A 19,739-nucleotide genomic window follows, 5' to 3' on the forward strand; every position below is an offset into this window, starting at 1 on the left:
CAATCCGCGGGAACTGTTCTAGAATCTGGAATTCTGGAAAATGACAATCAATGCACCTACTATCTCTATAGACACCTCTTTCAAAACCCTAGGATGTAGACCAACAGGTCCAGGGGATTTATCGGCTTTCAGTCCCATTAATTTCTCCAGTACTATTTTTTTACTATTACTAACTTTTTTCAGTTCCTCATTCTCGCTAGACCCTTGGTTCTCCACTATTTCCGGGAATTTTTGTATCTCTTGCCTCAAACTTGAATCTGTGTCCCCTTGTCCTTGTACCATCCATTAGTGGGAACAGCCTTTCCCCGTCTAGCCTATCCAAACCCATCATAATCTTGTACACCTCTATCACATCACCCCTAAAACTCCTTTGCTCTATTGAAAACAAATCCAGCTTCTCCAACCTGTCCTTGTAGCTAATATATTACCCTCAACCCCATGAGCCCTTATCCTACGAAGCAAACTTATATGTGGCACCTTATCAAATGCTTTTTGCAATCCAAATATATTACACCCACCGGTTCCCCTTTATCTACCCAGCTAGTTGCATTCTCAAAAAACACTAAAGTTGTTTAAGCATGATTTCCCCTTCATAAAACCATGTTGACTCTATCTGATCATATTATGATTTTCTAAGTGCCCTCTTGCCCCTCCCTTAATAATGGATTCCAGCATTCTCCTGACGTCGGGCTCACTGGCCTGTAGATCCCTGCTTTCTCTCTTCCCCCTTTCTTGAATAGCGAGGTTACATTTTTTACCTTCCAATCTGCTGGGACTGTTCCAGAATCTAGGGAATTTTGGAAGATCGCAACCAATGCATCCACTATCTCTGCAGCCACCTCTTTTAGAACCCTAGGATGTAGGCCGTCAGGCCCAGGGGGTTTGTCGGCTTTTAGTCCCATTAGTTACTCTAGTACTTTTTTTCTCGACTGTTATTAATAACTTAATTACTCTCATCAGCCCCTTGGTTCCCGCTATTTTTGGTATGCTATTTGTGTCTTCTACTGTGAAGACAGATAGAAAATATTTGTTTGAAGTCCCTGCCATTTCCTTATTTCCCATTACAATTTCTCCTGTCTCAACCTGTAAGCGACCAATGCTTACTTTTGCTAATCTCTTCATGTTTACATACTTTTAGAAGCTCCTGCAATTTTTTTAATGTTACTTGCTGGTATACTCTCATTCTATTTTCTCACTTTTTAACAATTTTTGGCCATCCTTTGCTGGTTAACAGAATTAAACTTCCAAATGCATTCTCACACGCTAACTGTCTGCTTCTGTAAATAGCATTCAAGTACATTTATCGTTTATTACATGCTTAGGAACTAAAAGTTACTATTGGCTCTGCTCCCACCAGTCTTTCAGACAGTGCATTCCAGATCATAATAACTCGATGCCTAAAAACAATCTCCTCATCTCACCTCTGGCTCTTTTATCAATTACATTAAGTCTGTGTCCTCTGTTTACCGACCCTTCTGTCAGTTGCTCCTTATTTACTCTATGGAAAAACTTTCATGATTTTTGACACCTCTATTAAATCTCCCATTAACTTTTTCTGCTCTAAACAGAACAATTCCAGCTCTAGTATCTCCATTTAGCTGAATTCCTTCATCTGTTACCATTCTATTAAATTTCCTCTCCACCTTCTCCAAGGCCATGAAAGATTTCCTAAAGTGCGGTGCCCAGAATTGGACACAATGCTCTAGCTGAGGCCTAACCAATGGTTGAGTTCAATTTTGTTGCATTTGTACTCTTATGGGTAAAACTATGGCAGCTGGAGTTCGATGTGGGAAAGTGTGAGGTGATTCACTTTGGATCTAAAAAGAGATCAGAGTATTTTCTAAATAGTGAGCAGCTAGGAGCCGTGGATGAGCAGAGAGAATTAGGGCTCCAAGTATAGAAATTACTAGAAGCTAGTGGATAGATTAAAAGGCTAATGAAATGTTAGGCTTCATCTTAGGAGGGCTGGAATGCAAAAGTAATGCCACAGCTGTACAGAGCTCTGGTCTGAACCGATTCCAAGTATTGTGCTAAGTTCTGGGCACCGCACCTCAGGAAGGATATCTTGGCTTTGCAGCTCAGAGTTAAAAGAGTTAAATTATGAGGACTGATTACATAGACGAAGCTTGTATTCCCTTGAATATAAAGTGTTAAGTGGTGATCTAATTGAGGTATTGAAGATGATCAAAGGAATTGCTGGGATAGAGTTAAACTATTTCCCTTGGTGAAGTAATCCAGAAAAAGGGGGCATAACCTTAGCCGCAGAGCTTGGCCGTTCAGGGGTGATGTTAGAAAGCACTTCTTCAGACACAGTGTAGTGGAAATCTGTAACACTCGCCCTCAAAAAGCTGTTGAGGCTCGGACAATTGAAAATTACAAAACTGTTATTGATAGATTTTTGTTAGGCAATGGTATTTAGGGTTACGGAACCAAGGGGGGTAGATGGAGTTAAGATACAGCTCAGCCATGATCGAATTGAATGGAGGAACAAGCTTGAGCAAATGAGTGGCCTACTCCTGTTCGTATATTCCTATGCCCCTATAAAACCAATGCTCCCATATACCTTTCTAAAAGCCTTATCGTCCTGTCCTGGCACCGTCAAATATTTCTGAATGTATACCACAAGTTTTTCTTTTCCTGCAACACCTTTAAATTGTACCAGTTGGCTTAAATTACATCGCCTCATTCTTCCTTCCAAAATGCAGCACTTCACACTTCTCTGCATTAAATTTCACCTGCCATGTGCCTGCCCATTTCACCAGACTGTCTATTTCCTCCTGAAGTCTTCTGTTATCCTCCTCACAGTTTATGACTTTTCGGTCTCATCTCACCTACAAACCTTTAAATTATGCCCTGTATACCCAGGTCCAGGTCACTAATATATATCAGAAAGGGCAGTGCTCCTAATACCGACCCCTGGGGAAACCATTGTATACTTCCCTCCAGTGTGAAAAATATCGGTTCACAATGTCTTAATCTAAATGTACACTCTCGGGAGCCGCAAGCCTACATTTCGTTGTACTGCACTTGTGCACTAACAATGACAATAAAAGTTGATTTGATTTGATTTGGTTTGTCTGTTTTCTGTCCTGTCACCAATCTAGTATCCATGCTGCCAGTACTCCATTAATATAATTGGCTTCAATTTTGTTAACCAGACTATTATGAGGTACTTTATCAAATGCTTTCAGAAAGTCCATATACAGAACATCAATTGTACCACCTCCATCAACCCTCTCCTATTTCATCACTTAACTCATTCAAGTCAGCCAGATTTAATTTGCCTTTTAAAAAAAGTCAATTTTGGCTGTCGCGAATTAACCCATGTCCTTCCAAGTGACAATGAATTTTGGTTCAGATATTTGTCCCTAGAAACTTCCGCAACACCGATGTTAAGCTGAGTCGTAGTTATTTGGTTTATCACTCTCTCCTTTGAACAGTGAAGTAGCGTTTGCAACCCTCCAATCCTCTGGCACCTTTCTCATATCCAAGGATTGGAAGATTGTGGCAGAGTGGGTGACATTTCTACTTTAAGCCCTGCCAACCGATTTAGTAGGTTTTCCAAATCTATTTATATCCTCTCCCATTTCTCAACCACCTCCTCATTTACTGTACGATTGGCAGCATCCACTTCTTTAGTGAATACGGAGGCAAAGTGTTAATTTAGTACCTCAGCCATGTCCTCTGCTTCCACAGGATGATTGCCTTTTTGGTCCCAAATCGGCCCCACATTTCCTTGGACTGTTCTTTCTCGCTTTATATGTTTATAAAAGGCGTTAGTGTTCCCTATTATGTTACCAATAATCATTTCTCATACAATCTCCTTGCCCCTCTGTTGTTGCTGTTGTGTGTTTATTTCCTTGTTGCAGCGTTAGTGAAACAGCAAAGTACTGAATTTTACAAAGTCTCAAACACGTTATAAATTAACTGAATTGCTTTTACATTTCCACAGTGGGGAAAGGAAAGGACGCTGATTGATAGTTTCAATGGATGCACGTGTGCGGGCACACACACAAATGGAGAATTTTGATTGTAAAACAGCAATCAAATCTACCACTTGTATATTCATGGTGTTTACTGAGATCCCAGAGCTAACAGCTGTTGTACTGATTGGGGAGGAGTGAGTTGATATTGGCCCATAAATTCCTTTCCTTACGGGTGTGTATGCGCTGTGCACTCACCTGTAGGGCCAACGGAAGTGCCAGTTTTACACATGCGCTGGAAACCGGAACTTCCGTTTTTCAATGAAAGTGTTTCACAGGTCAAACGCCTGCGCCGATAGGCAGCGCATACGGCCGCAACATCCGTTTTTTTCAGCAGTTGCTTCAGTCCAGCTAAGTCTGAAACAGCTGCGCCTGGAAATGCAGGAGCAAGGCCGCCTGCTTTTAACAAGATAAGAGGTGAAGAAAGTAAAATAATTTTTTTCCCCACTGATTTATCATTTTAAAATACAAGTTTATTTTTAGCCCCGCTAAAAACTTTAATTATTTTTTTCAAAAATTTAAGTTTTTGTTTAAAATAGTTATTTTATGTAATTTATAGTTATTTTAAAAATGTGATTTAAAAAAATAATTATTTGACGTTTTAGTTAGGTTTTGGGGCCGATCTCTATTCATAGATTTGAAAGGACTTCCTGTCAAATCTATGAATAGAGATTCCCTGCTCCGATTGGCTCTCCATGGTCCACATGAACCCAGGGGAAGCTTTGAACTAACTGTGCCCCTAGGATACGCGAGCACTGCACGCCGGCAGCTGGAGGAGGCCCAGGATCGGAATCCCACATGGGCCCACAGCACAACGGCAGGCGCGCTAGGTAAGTGCAGGTCGGGGGCTTGAAGTTTTACTTATGTTTTGGGGCTGATCTCTATTCATAGATTTGACAGGTCTTCCTGTCAAATCTATGAATGGAGATTCCCTGCTCTGATTGGCTCCTCATGGCCCACGTGATCCCAGGGATGCTGCGAATTAGCTCCGCCCCTGGGATACGTGGGCCCTGCACACCGGCAGTTTGAGGAAGCACATTAACGGAATTCTGCACCTCCTGGGAGCCCTCTGGTCCAGGCGCAGATTTTTCAGGATTGCAGCACTCTGCCCGCTGCGAACGGAATTTATGGACCATCATGTTTAACAAGGCAATGTTCTCCTTCTCATTTCAATTTTTCCGTCTAAACCTCCTATTAATATTAGATTTGTTACAGAGCATCAGAACCTGGAAACGCCTGTCACCACCATGGCTGAAGGCCCAAACAGGGGAGACGATCCAACATCTTCAAAAAGAATGAGAATGGACACAGGTAGGTTCACAAAATACTTTAAAATACAAATTCTGTCTGAACGAAAGGTCCAGATCTTGTGCATGAATCTGCAGCTCACACAGGAAGAGGGAACAGGCCAGGGACTGAGTACAAAGAGGGAAGTGAGTCACCATCGAGAGGGACACCGCAGTCACAGGTGGAGGGAGCCCCTGAGCACTGGAAATATCCAATAGATACCTGGTATTGGGGACTGTAAGGTGGATAGAGACATTGACTCAGAGGAGGGTCTTCCTGAGCAACAGTGTGGTACCAGGGAGCAGGAGGCTACCCCGAGTGGGGTGGAGCTGAGAGGCAGGTGGGGCACAGGAATAGGAGAGCGATACTGGTGGGAGATTCTAGCGTCAGGGGAATAAACAAGCTCTTCCTCAGCCCTGAGCAGGTGCCGAATGGCTAGATGCATCCCTGGTAGCAGAGGGAATAACATCCTGGAACAGGTGGGACCAACTCTGGGAAGGAAAGGAGAGCAGAGAATAGCAATGGTCGGAACCAGTAACACGGTTATAAATACGTTTATAGAGGGATTATTAACACTTAGGCACTAAACTAAGAAACCAGGCCTCAAGCTGTTGAGCTCCAGATTGTTTTGCACTAGGCTGCTTCAGGAGGGAAATATGAGGCAGGTCAATGTGCGGCTACAGGGCTGGGGCAGGAGGGAAGTGTTCACTTTCTTGGGGCACGAGGGTGAGTTCAGAGAGAAGGGAAGGGACGGCCGCCATCTGTACTGACAAGCAATAATGGTTTTACTGATAAGGTGAATGGAGCAGTGGGAGGGGATCAGGCGATGTGACTGGAGTGTGGGAAATATCCGGTTCTGAGACTAGAGAGTGGAATTAATAAAAACGTTGCAGCTGAAACAGAAGATTTAAGAAACAGTGAAAAGTTATTGGCAAGGAAAAGGAAGGAGGATTTGAAATAGTGAGAGATAAAGTCACTTGATTTAACAAAATATAATAAACTGGGACTAGTCAACATTCCAAACGTTGGAGCTAATATTCAGTGTTGTGTATGTGAGTGTACAGATCATTCCAAACATTCAGAAGCATGAGAGATGTGATCTAGTATTTAAAAGACAGGGCCTGGGTTTTCACAGGATTCAGAGGGAAATGTTCTTGGTGATAACATATTGAGGGAAGTGCAAACAATTTGTGGACGCCAGTATTAATAAAGCATTCTATGACAGCGCAAGAACAACAACAAGAACAAACTTGCGTTTGTACAGCACCTTTAATTTTGTAAAAGGTAAAACGTCTCGATGTGCTTCATAGGAGTGCTACCAGTCAAAATTTGACACCGAGTCACAAGGAGATATTAGGACAGGTGAGCAAAAGCTTGCTCAAAGAGTTAAGGTTTAAGGAACGTCTGAAAGGAGGAGAGCAAGGCGGAGAGGTTTAGAACATAAGGGTGTTCCAGGGAGCAATGCTAAGATGGAATCCATATGTACGCAGTTCAGCAATAGGAAGGGAGACAGTACAATTCTCAGTGGGTTTTGCAGGCCAGCAAGCAGTGGAGGGCAGATAGAGGGGGGACTGGGGAAACTAGTTGTGGAGGATGCAATTTTGGGGCGATACAAAATATTTCCTTTACTTTCTAAAATGATGGTTGAAGTGAAAATGTTGATGTACTAGAGGAGGATGTGGGTCCACAGTTAGAGATCACTGTAGAGAAGGATTTGTATCTGAGAAAAATAGCTGAGGTGGAGAAGTCACTGGGCTCAGAAATAATGCACCCAAGGCTGTTAAAGGAAGTCAGAGAGGAGATAGGAGGGACTGACCACAGCATTTCAACCCACGTTTAATATCAAAGATATACAGGTGGACTGAAGGAGCCGAAGTGATGATTCTGTTATAATGTGGAGAGAGGATCAATCTGGTAACCAGAGACTATTGTGTTAAACTCCTCAAATCCGTTAATCCAGTTCGAATTCGTGAGCAGTTAGTGATAAAGAGGATGATGAGGGGAGGCTGGAACGAATTAGCTGTAGAAAAGTCATTTTTGACAATTTTACGAACAATGACAGACAGGTGAAGACCCTTTGGACCAGCCAGACTTTCCCAGGCAATTGCGAAACTTTGTCGATACTTTGTCGCCCTATCCCAAACAAAACCATGTGATGATCTGGTGGAAAAAAACACGGGTAAAAACACAGGCCAATTTGGGGGATTAAAATATGGGAAATTCCTCTCCGACCCATCTAGGCGATTGAAACTGGTCCAGCGGATCAATCTTACACTGTATTCCCGGAAGTTCCTTCCTGTTGTAAGAGGTGATGTCTGCACCAAACAGGAACAGGTCCAGCTCTCGCCTGAAGGAAATCAGCCAGTCAGCGTCCACCGCCAGAGAAGGTATCCTGTTCCAGAGGTCAACTGTTCTCTGGGAAAAGAACCTTCTCCTGACATCAAACTTAAATCTGGCCCTGCACAACTTAAAATTGTGACCCCTGACCTTCCCTAACCTAACCCTAACAAACTGTCAACTGGAACACAATCTATTCCCTTCATCATCTTATAAATTTCAATCAGATCACCACTAAGTCTTTGCTTCTCTAAAGTGTAGAGTCCAAACTCTTAGCTTATCTTAATAACTAAGTTGCTTTATACTGGGAATTAGTCTAATGTCCCTCCTCTGCAACAGTTTCAAAGCCTCAATATCACCCACCATGTGAGGAGACCAAAACTGGACACAGTATTCCAAGTGAAGCCTTTACCAAGGTCTTGTACTAGGACAAAAGAGGTCCTCTTATACCCGATTACCCTATGAATGCACCCCAACACCCTCTTTGCTCTAGCTATCGCTTCACAGCATTGCTCCTGTACCTTTAGAGATGTATGCACTAGAATGCCCAGATCTTCCTTTCTCCCTCTTCTTCAACGCTTCTCTATGAAGGGTGTATGAATGTTGAGCATTCGCCCTGTCCACAGGCGTAACGCTGCACTTATCCAAGATAAACATAATTTGCCAGTCATGAGGCCAATCTGCCAACACATTAAGATGCAGTTGTTTTGAGATGTGACTATACAGGGCAAAGGAATGTTGTACACAACGTGCGTATGGATTTTCAGAAGGTGTTTGATAATGTGACTCACCGGAAGCTTTAGCCGTTTGGTGTAAGATGAAATGTAGCAGCTGCGCAGAAAGTGGATAATGTGTTTAGTTTTCTTCATTTGTGTTCACAGATCCGAACTCTACAATCACTGAGTTCTTGACAAAGTGCAACGATTACCAGCTGTTCCAGTTCACAAAATTCTACCGGGACAGACTGGAACAGGCGAGTGAAGGAGGGGTGGATGGAGTCAGCTCGTTGTTAACATACGAGAGGCATTTCAGTGGACAGGAACATCGGGTGAGTGGGAGGGACACAGAATGAGTTTGGATTCCTTAAAAATCGGAGAACTAACAGGAAATCAGATCTTAGTTTCATAGAATGTTACCAAAGAGAAACAGGTCTAAAGGAAAGAAATAGATAAAAATGAAAATATTGTGAATCTGAAACAATGATATGAAGAGGTGAAAATACCCAGCGGACCCGACAGTATCTCTACAAAGAACAGGGGAACGCTTCGTGTACAACTCTTGTGTGGACTGAAAACAAAGGGAGACAGTTTTAGTGGAACTGGGAAAAGGAGCGACCAGAGGCAACGAACAGAGATTAAATGGAAGGTCATGAGTTTATTGACCAAGAAGCTACTTAATGGAAATTAACGAACTGAGAGACGAGAAGAATCATCTGCACAGTAAATGAGAGGCATTTCAAGAGCAAAAACAAATGGTAAAATGATTAAAATGTATGAGACCCAAAAAGGGAAACTAACTCCCAAAAAATGAGGATTGAAAACCCGATGTTTTGCAGGTCTTTCCTCCCCCTGCATCATCGGGGGTCAATTCCAACTTCGGCGGAGACGCAATGCTGGAGGTAGAACCTGTCATGGAGCGTCACTCCCTGGGAGAGCACTTCAGAAAATTACAGCAAGCAGCCTGTACTGTTCTGTCAGTTACCTTTAATGGAATAGAACTAAATGGAAATGATAACCGGCAGGGTGAATAATGGACGGTGGACCTGCTGCCAACTTTCCAAGTTGATATTCTCGGCTGTAATGTATATACCTTTTAAGGGGGGAACTACTTTTTACAGCTCATGTATACTGTAGTACCGGCAGTGACGACACCTGTATATAGCACTGAGTAGTAATCTGTACAGGCAGTTGCAGTGTGAGCCACGTTGAGTAAACACCTGTTGTACCGTTCTCCACAGTCTGTGTCTTATTATACACGGACGCAACATTGGCGACGAGGCAGGTTCGAACCTACCTGCAACTCTGCATCACCTCCCGGGGATTCATTCCTGGAGATCAGTGGATTGGAGGTCAAGGCCAGAGACTCGGGCGTCGACCACGGGCAACCGCCCATTCATCCAGCAGAGACTCGAGAATTGCTGGGGAGGCTGTCGAGAGCCAGGCTTCGCTTTCCAGTCGAGGTGGTCCAGCGAAACGGGCTGGCAACAGGTTGTGCGCAGACCCTTCCCAGACAGCGGTGGGCTGGAGCACGACCGAGCGGCACAGCAAAGGGCCGAGCAGTGTCGACGGGGGAGAGAAAGAGAGGGCAGAGCGCACAGCGTGCAGCAGGTGTTCAGAGGCCGAGCAACGTCGGAGAGAGGGAGAGAGAGACGAGCAGAAACCCGCGAGGCGCCACCATTGCCACGAGGACCGCCGAGAGCGGCGTTGGCAGCAGCGCAGGAGAAGCGCACGAAACCTACAGGGTGCCGCCATTGCCACGAGAACCGCCGGGAGCGGCGTTGGCAGCAACGGGGGAGGAAGGAAAGCGCGGGAGACGCCATTTTAAGCCATTGGGAGACGCCATTTTAAACCACACCCAAAATGCCGAAGAGTGGCAGTATCACCGCATTTGACAATGCAGTCGAAGATTGAACTACATATGTCGAACGAATAGAGTTATACTGCAAGGCAAATGAGGTGTCAGATGACAAGAAAGCGTCGGTATTGTTAAATTTAATGGGTGCAAAGACGTATGGTTTATTACGAAATCTAGTAACCCCAATGAAGCCAATGGAAGAGTTTTGAAGACATAGTAACAATACTAAAGGAACATTTTAACCCCACACCGCTGCTGATAGCAGAAAGATTCAAGTTTCACAAACGGAACCAGCATAAGGATGAAAGCAATGCTGATTATTTAACAGAACTGCGCAAACTATCGAAACACTGCCAGTTTGGAGCGGGACTGGCAGTTACCTTAAGGGACAAGTTTGTGTGTGGGCTTCAAAGTGAAGGAACCCACAAACAGCTTTTATCTGAAAAGGACCTTACGCTGGAAAACGCTTTCAGCATTGCGATATCATATGAAGCAGCAGCACGGGGCGCTGCAGAGATACAACAGAGACCGCAAGAATATGGCACAAACGAAATGTCATATGGAACAGAGAAGTGCTATCACTGCGGCAGAACAACACACGACCAGAATGATTGCTGGTTCAAAGACAACATGTGCAGACAGTGTGGAAAAGTAGGACACATAGCACGAGTCTGCAGGTCAGGAAAGAAAACCAGCAATAAGAAACCTACCAAAGGAAAGTACAAGAAGGCACATAAGATGATGGAGAATAGTTCAGACGAACAAAAGAGTGATAACAACTCCGAAAGCAGGGAACTGAGTTGTCTGAAACTAAATAATGTGATCACAACGGAGGATCACCGAACTATTTGGGTCACTCTCAAGTTAGCAGGAGTCTAGGTAAAGATGGAATTGCACACAAGATCAGCCCTAACAGTCATAAACCGACGGGACTACGAGCGGCTATTCTCACACATACCCTTGAGAGACACAAACATTATTTTGAAGACGCACATGGGGCAAAAAGTCTACCCCAAGGAAAAATAACGGTGACCGTTATATATAACGGTAAGGAAACAGCAAAACTAGACCTGTATGTATTGCAAGATGGAGGACCACCATTACTGGGACGTGAATGGATCCGGAAAAAACAACTGGATTGGCATTCCATACAGGCACTGACTGTGGCTGACAAAAAGGATGACAACATCACACCTGGTTGACTGTCAAAGATCCTAACTGACGTGAAAGAAGTGTTCCAGCAAGGACTCGGAACACTAAAAGGCATGACAGCGACGATTAAAATTGAAGAGCTGGAGAGTCTGGAACGTCCAGGTGTACTGTCCAAGGTAGACTGGAGCGAGTGGGCTACACCCATCGTCCCAGTGATGAAAAAGTCATTGAGCAGCACGCCTGGGGAACCAAGGAAGGTTCGCATCTGTGGGGACTTTAAGGTAACTGTGACCTGGCCTTCACACCGTACAATATCCACTTCCGCGGATTGAAGATATTTTCGCCTCGCTATCTGGAGGGAAACGCTTCACTAAGATTGATCTGGCACAGGCGTATCTTCAAATGGAGGTAGAAGAAGCATTAAAAAAAACCTCACAATCAACACCCATAAAGGTCTCTACCAATACAACCGGCTGGTATTCGGGGTAGCATCAGCTCCGGCTATTTGGCAGAGGGCAATGGAACAAGTCCTGCAAGGGATCCCAGGGACCCAGTGTTATTTGGACGACATCCTGGTCACGGGAAAAATGACAGTGATCACCTTGCCAACCTGGAGCAGGAGCTCACTAGATTGCAGGAATATGGGCTCCGAGCTAACCGCCCCAAATGCGAGTTTTTTAGAAAACAGATCTCATATTGTGGCCACGTTACTGATAAAGAGGGGTTACATAAGTCCCCAGAGAAGATTGAGGCAGTAGACAAGGCTCCAGCACCGGAAAATGTTTCACAACTGACGTCGTTCCTCGGGCTGGTAAACTACTACCATAAGTTCTTGCCAAATTTGTCTACAATACTACACCCACTGAGCACCCTACTGCAAACTGGGGTGCCATGGAAGTGGAGTGACGAATGTAGACGAGCTTTCCAGAAGAGCAAAACACTAATCACATCGAAAGAGGTATTGGCCCATTACAACCCGGCATTACCAATTCGGTTGGCATGTGATGCGTCACCCTACGGCATTGGAGCGGTGCTGTCGCACAAATTATCGGACGGCTCAGAGAGGCCAATAGCCTTTGCGTCACGATCACTAACCTCAGCTGAGCGTAACTACGCCCAGATTGACAGGGAGGCCCTCAGCCTAGTGTGGGGAGTGATAAAGTTCAATCACTATCTGCACGGGCAGAAATTCAAGTTGCTGACTGATCACCAGCCTCTTGTCTCCATTTTTATTCCGAAGAAGGGCGTTCTGGTGATGACTGCGCAACGACTACAAAGATGGTCACCTTTTCTAGGGGCGCACCACTATGAGATTGAATATAAGGGCACGAAACAGCATGGAAATGCCGATGGGCTATCACGCCTGCTACTGCCTACTGCGGAGGAAGCACCAGCAGTGGATCCTGTCGAAATATTCCATTCGACTATAGTTGAAAACCTACCGGTAACTAACGCTTGTATCGAAAAGGAAACCCGAAATGACCCGACACTGTCTCGGGTATATGATTTGACGGTGAAGGGTTGGCCAGCACATGGCGACTCACTGTTGCCAACATTCTCGACAAGGAGAGAGCAGCTGTCAGTGTGCTGGGGGACCTTGATGTGTGGATCCCGAGTGGTAATTCCACCCCAGTTAAGGGATAGACTGCCCAATGAGCTTCATGAGGGTCATCTGGGAGGGGTGAAAATGAAAAGCCTAGCCAGGGCTTATGTGTCGTGGCTGGGAATCGATAAACAAATCGAGGACCTGACCAAGAGCTGCTCAGGATGCCAGAAAGTCCAAAATGCACCACCACAGGACCCTCTACACCCATGGGAGTGGCCCTCATCTCCATGGCAACGGGTGCATATTGATTTTGCTGGTCCATTCATGGACTCAATGTTTTTAATAGCCGTGGATGCACACTCGAAACGGCCTGAGGTCATCAAAATGTCCTCCACCACCACGGAGAAAGCTATTGCAGTACTACGGACCATTTTTGCCAGGACTGGCTTGCCAGAACAGATTTGCTCCGACAACGGACCACAGTTTGTGTCCGAAGAGTTACGGAGGTTATTGAAAAAGAATGGGGTAAGGCATTACACATCTGCCCCGTATCATCCAGCCACAAATGGATTGGCTGAGAGGTTCGTACAAACCTTTAAGAAGGGAATAAAGGCTATGTACAATGAAAACATTCCGCTGCAGCACAAGGTGGACAATTTCCTGTTCGCCTACAGGAATGCGACACATGCAGTCACCAACCAAGCCCCAGCCATGATATTCTTTAACCGAAGGTTAAGATCTCGCCTGGATTTGCTCAGACCAAACGTACGAAGAGATGTTGAGAGTAAGCAATTCCAGCACATCCATGAGAAGCCAACAAGGAGCTTCAATGTCGGGCAACCAGTCTTGGCCTGCGACTACCGAACAGAAAAATGGCAGCCAGGAACGATATGCACACGGCAGGGCCCACTAATGTACACAGTGGACGCTGGGGAGAGCATCGTGAGACGCCATGCTGACCAGATCCTAGAATCACAGGAACAAGTCAACCCCATGCCTCGCCCATACGTACCTGGTGATGAACCCAACGTACAGGTCGCATCTACCCAAGAAACAGTAGCATCAGAAGCTGATGAACCAACCGACGTCAGGGGGCCAGAATCGCCTTCGCACCAAGAGCAAGACACTCGGGAAAGGCGCTATCCAGAAAGGATCAGGAAGCCTCCCCAAAGACTGAATATATAAATAGACTATTTTCAGCTAATGTTGCATGTTAAAAGTGTTAATTGTAATTAGTTTGATATTTAATTGTTAAATGAGTGTTATGGTACGGTTAATCTAAAAGGGGAGGAATTGTAATGTATATACCTTTAAGGGGGGAACTACTTTTTACAGCTCATGTATATACTGTAGCACCGGCAGTGACCAAACCTGTATATAGCACTGAGTAGTAATCTGTACAGGCAGTTGCAGTGTGAGCCACGTTGAGTAAACACCTGTTGTACCGTTCTCCGCAGTCTGTGTCTTATACATGGACGCAACATCGGCAGTTTACTCTCATCCCAATCTCCTGCTCACTACCCATTCCCGTTAATATCCCACCTAGTCTAATCCCAATCACCTGCTCACTACCCATTACCGTTAATATCCCACCTAGTCTAATCCCAATCTCCTGCTCACCACCCATTACAGATAATATCCCACCTAGTCTAATCCCAATCTCCTGCTCACTACACATTACCGTTAATATCCCACCTAGTCTAATCCCAACCTCCTCCTCACCACCCATTACAGATAACATCCCACCTAGTCTAATCCCAACTCCTGCTCACTACCCATTACAGATAATATCCCACCTAGTCAAATCCCAATCTCCTGCTTACTACCTGTTGTGTATGTACCTTTAAGGGAAGAACTGGTTTTAGACCGCAGTACCGGCAGTGCCCACCCCTGTATAAAAGGCCCTAGCAGGCTTCTGTATTTCAGTCTGACGTTGCCCTCCTGTTAAGTAAAGTACCTGTTAAACTGTTCTCCCGAGGTCCATGTATTATTGAGGCGCGGACTTTACAGTGGCGACGAGTAAGTTCGAACTCACCTGCAGTGTGGCATCATCTCACGGGGATCTCGCCCTGAGAGGAGGTTTCTTGGAGGTCGTAGTCTGAGCAACGGGCATCGACCATTGGCAACTGCCCAAAGAATTCATCGGTGTTCGGAAGTTTGCGGGAGAGACTGTGGAGAGCTGTGCTTAGCTCCCCAGTTGAAGTGTTCCAGCAAATCATGCTGGTGGCAGGTAGTGCGCTGACCCTTCCAGACTGCGGCGGGCTCAAGCTCGATCGAGCGGCTCTACAAAACGAGCCGCGCAGCATCGCCGGGAAAAGAAAACGAGAGAGAGAGAGGGTGGAGCACACAGGGCGCGGTCGGTGCTCAAGTACCGGGCAGCGGAGTGAAAATAAACGGGGGGGGGAAGGAAAGCGAGAGGCACCGAAGCTGCAAGTCGCCACCATTACCCCATAGAATGCTAGGAGCAGCGCGGAAGCAAGGGGAAGAAGGAAAAGCGCGGGAGGCACCATTTTATCCCGTTGGGGAAAAAGGAAAAGAGTGGGAGGCGACATTTTAAATCACCCAAGATGCCGAAAAGTGGCAGTATCACTGCTTTCGACAACGAGGTAGAAGACTGGACCACGTATGTGGAAAGAATTGAAGTGTACTGCAAGGCAAATGAGGTGGCCGATGGGAAGAGGGCGTCGGTATTATTGAATTTGATGGGCGCGAGTACGTATGGCCTATTGCGAAATTTAATTACCCCAGCTAAACCAATGGAGAAAAGTTTTGAGGAAATTGTTAATATATTACAGGAACACCTAAACACTACGCCACTGCTGATAGCAGAAAGATTCAAGTTCCATAAAAGAAACCAGCACAAACATGAGAACAATGCTGACTACCTTACGGAACTATGCAAGTTATCGAAGCACTGCCAGTTCGGAGCAGGACTGGCAGACACCTTACGGGATAAGTTTGTCTGCGGGCTCCAGAGTGAAGGAACCCAGAAACGACTACTTTCAAAAAAGGACCTGACGCTAGAACAGTCTTTCAGCGTGGCAGTATCCTACGAAGCAGCAGCATGGGGAGCTGCGGAAATACAACAGAAACCACAAGAATACAGCGCTAACGAAATGGCGTATGGAGCAGAAAAGTGCTATCGCTGCGGCAAAACAACCCATGAGCAGAAGGACTGCTGGTTTAAGGACAAAGTATGCAGGCAATGCGGAAAAATGGGACATAGAGCAAGAGTCTGCAGGTCGGGAAAGAAAACCAACACGACAAGAACTACTAAGGCACAGTTCAGGAAAGTAAAGAAACCGACAGACAGTAGTTCGGAAGATCAGGAGAGTGATAAGGACTCTGGGAGCAGGGGACTAAGTTGTCTAAAGTTACACAACGTGATCGCAAAGGAAGATCACCGAACCATTTGGGTCACCCTCATGATAGCAGGGTCCCCAGTAAAGATGGAGTTGGACACAGGATCAGCCCTAACTTTCATGAATCGACAAGACTATGAGCGGCTATTCTCTCACATACCCTTAAAGGACACGTCCATTGTATTGAAGACATACAAGGGGCAAAAGGTCTACCCCAGAGGAAAAATAAGGGTGCCAGTTAAATATAACGGCAAGGAAACACAGAAACTATATATGTATATACTGCGAGATGGAGGACCACCATGATTGGGACGTGAATGGATCCGAAAGATACAATTGGATTGGCATTCCATTCTGGCGCTAACCGTGACTGACAAAAAGGATGATGACGTCGCACCTGGACGTCTGTCACAAATTCTACCTGACGCGGAAGAGGTGTTCCAGCAAGGACTTGGGACTCTAAAAGGAGTAAAGGCAACCATAAAGATTGAGGATAACGTAAATCCAAAATGTTTTAATGCCAGACCGTTGCCATACGCGATCTGCCCAGCCGTTGAAGCTGAACTGGAGAGCCTGGAGCGTTCGGGTGTGCTGTCCAAGGTGGACTTGAGCGAGTGGGCCACACCCATCATTCCTGTAATGAAGAAAGTATTGAGCAGCACGCCTGGGGAGCCAAAGAAGGTTCGCATCTGTGGGGACTTCAAGGTGACTGTGAACCCAGTCCTGCGCACAGTACAGTATCCACTTCCGCGGATAGAAGATATTTTCACCTCACTATCTGGAGGGAAACGTTTTACAAAGATTGATCTGGCCCAAGCGTATCTACAAATGGAGGTGGAAGAAGCATCTAGAAAATACCTCACAAACACTCACAAAGGCCTTTACCAGTACAATCGACTGGTATTCGGGGTAGCATCGGCCCCAGCTATTTGGCAGAGGGCAATGGAACAAGTCCTGCAAGGGATCCCGGGGACCCAGTGTTATTTGGACGACATCCTGGTTACGGGCGAAAATTACAATGAACACCTTGCCAAACTGCAGCAGGTGCTCACGAGATTACAGGAATATGGGCTACGAGCCAACCGCCCCAAATGCGAGTTCTTCAGGAGACAAATCTCGTATTGTGGCCACATGATTGATGAGGAAGGGTTGCATAAGTCGCCGGACAAGATTGAGGCTGTCGTCAAGGCTCCAGCACCGGAAAATGTGTCACAACTGAGGTCGTTCCTCGGGTTGGTGAACTACTACCATAAGTTCTTACCGAATTTATCTACAATTCTGCACCCACTGAACGCCCTGCTGCAAACTGGAGTGACATGGAAATGGAGTGATGAGTGTAAGCGTGCCTTTCAGGAATGTAAATGCCTAATCACTTCAAAAGTAGTATTGGCCCACTACAACCCAACACTACCGATTCGGTTGGCATGTGATGCGTCACCCTACGGCAGTGGAGTGGTACTGTCATACAAATTCCGTGATGGTTCAGAGAGGCCAATAGCCTTTGCGTCGCGCTCGCTAACCTCAGCCGATCGTAACTACGCCCAGATTGACAGGGAGGCCCTCAGCCTGGTGTGGGGGGTGAAGAAGTTCAATCACTATCTGCACGGGGAAAAATTCACCCTACTGACTGATCATCAGCCCCATGTCTCCATTTTTAACCCAAAGCAGGGCGTTCCGGTGATGACGGCGCAACGGCTGCAAAGATGGTCACTTTTTCTAGGGGCACATCAGAACGACATTGCGTACAAGGGTACGAAACAGCATGGAAATGCTGATGGGCTGTCACGCCTACCGTTGCCTATGGTAGAAGAAACACCTGCAGTGGACCCTGTTGAGATATTCCATGTGATCATAGTCGAATGTTTGCCTGTTACAAACTCGAGTACAGAGAAGGAAACCCGAAATGACCCGACACTCTCTCGCGTCTACGATCTGACGGTGAAGGGATGGCCAGCATATGGCGACTCGCTGTTGCCAGCATTCTCACCAAGGAGAGAACAGCTGTCAGTCTGCTGGGGGACCTTGATGCGTGGATCCCGAGTGGTAATTCCACCCAAGTTGAGAGATAGAGTGCTCAATGAGCTTCATGAGGGTCATCTGGGAGGGGTAAAAATGGAAAGCCTAGCCAGGGCGTTTGTGTGGTGGCCGGGAATCGATAAAGAAATCGAGGATATGACCAAGAGATGCACAGGATGCCAGAAGGTCCAAAACGCTCCACCACAGGCCCCGCTACATCCATGGGAGTGGCCCTCATCTCCATGGCAACGGGTACACATTGATTTTGCTTGTCCATTCATGGGCTCAATGTTTCTAATCGCTGTGGACACCCATTCGAAATGGCCAGAGGACATTAAAATGTCCTCCACCACCACGGAGAAAACTATTGCAGTCCTAAGAACCATCTTCGCCAGGAATGGGTTGCCAGAACAGATTTGCTCCGACAATGGGCCACGGTTTGTGTTTGAGGCTTTCCGGAGATTCCTGGAGAATAATGGGGTGTAACATTACACATCTGCCCCATATCATCCAGCCACAAATGGATTGGCTGAGAGGTTTGCTCAGACCTTTAAAAAGGCCATAAATGCAATGTATAATGACGATTTACCACCACAACACAAGGTGGATAGTTTCTTGTTTGCTTACCGGAATGCAACACATGCAGTAACCAACCAAGCTCCAGCCGTACTGTTCTTCAACCGAAGGCTAAGATGTTGCCTGGATTTGCTCAAACCAAACATAAGATGAGATGTTGAGGATAAGCAATTCCAGCACATAAATGAGAAGCCAACCCGGAGCTTCAAGGTAGGGCAACCAGTCTTGGCCCGCGACTACCGAACAGAAAAATGGCAGCCAGGAACGATATGCACACAGCAGGGACCACTAATGTACACAGTGGACGTTGGAGAGAGCATTGTGAGGCGCCATGCTGACCAGATTCTAGAGTCATAGGAACAAGCCAAACCCATGCCACGAGATGGTGCACCTGGTAATCAACCTGAAGTACAGGTTGCGTCTACCTCAGAAGCAGTGGTATTGGAAGCTGCTGAACCAACCAGTGACCATGAACCAGAATCAGCTTTGCCGCAAGAACAGGATACCCGAGAAAGGCGCTATCCAGTCAGGATCAGAAAGCCTCCTCAAAGACGGAACTTATAAATGATTATTTCAGTTGATGTGTATAATATCCAGAAAGTTGTAATTAGTTATTATTTAGTTGTCAAATTAATGTTATGCACTGTTTATCTAAAAGGGGAGGAATTGTTGTGTATGTACCTTTAAGGGAAGAACTGGTTTTAGACTGCAGTACCGGCAGTGACCACCCCTGTATAAAAGGCCCTAGCAGGCTTCTGTATTTCAGTCTGACGTTGCCCTCCTGTTAAGTAAAGTACCTGTTAAACTGTTCTCCCGAAGTCCGTGTATTATTGAGGCGCGGACGTTACACTACCCATTACCATTAATATTCCACCCAGTCTAATCCGAACCTCCTGCTCACGACTC

The 19,739-nt window shown here is 45.9% G+C and overlaps 1 protein-coding gene and 1 pseudogene across 2 annotated transcripts in view; one reads left to right on the plus strand and one right to left on the minus strand.

Annotated features, from left to right (window-relative positions):
- LOC147092602 (ribonuclease inhibitor-like) overlaps positions 1 to 19,739 on the minus strand; it is a 640,499-nt gene that overhangs the window by 365,718 nt on the left and 255,042 nt on the right. The window lies entirely within an intron of this gene.
- The window catches only part of LOC147092606 (NACHT, LRR and PYD domains-containing protein 3-like), a 43,427-nt pseudogene continuing 28,890 nt past the window's right edge, over positions 5,203 to 19,739 (plus strand).

Source organism: Somniosus microcephalus, unplaced genomic scaffold (assembly GCF_052327205.1).
Source record: "Somniosus microcephalus isolate GS21.2 unplaced genomic scaffold, FLI_Smic_1.0 unresolved_chr2, whole genome shotgun sequence".
Classification (NCBI taxonomy): domain Eukaryota; kingdom Metazoa; phylum Chordata; class Chondrichthyes; order Squaliformes; family Somniosidae; genus Somniosus; species Somniosus microcephalus.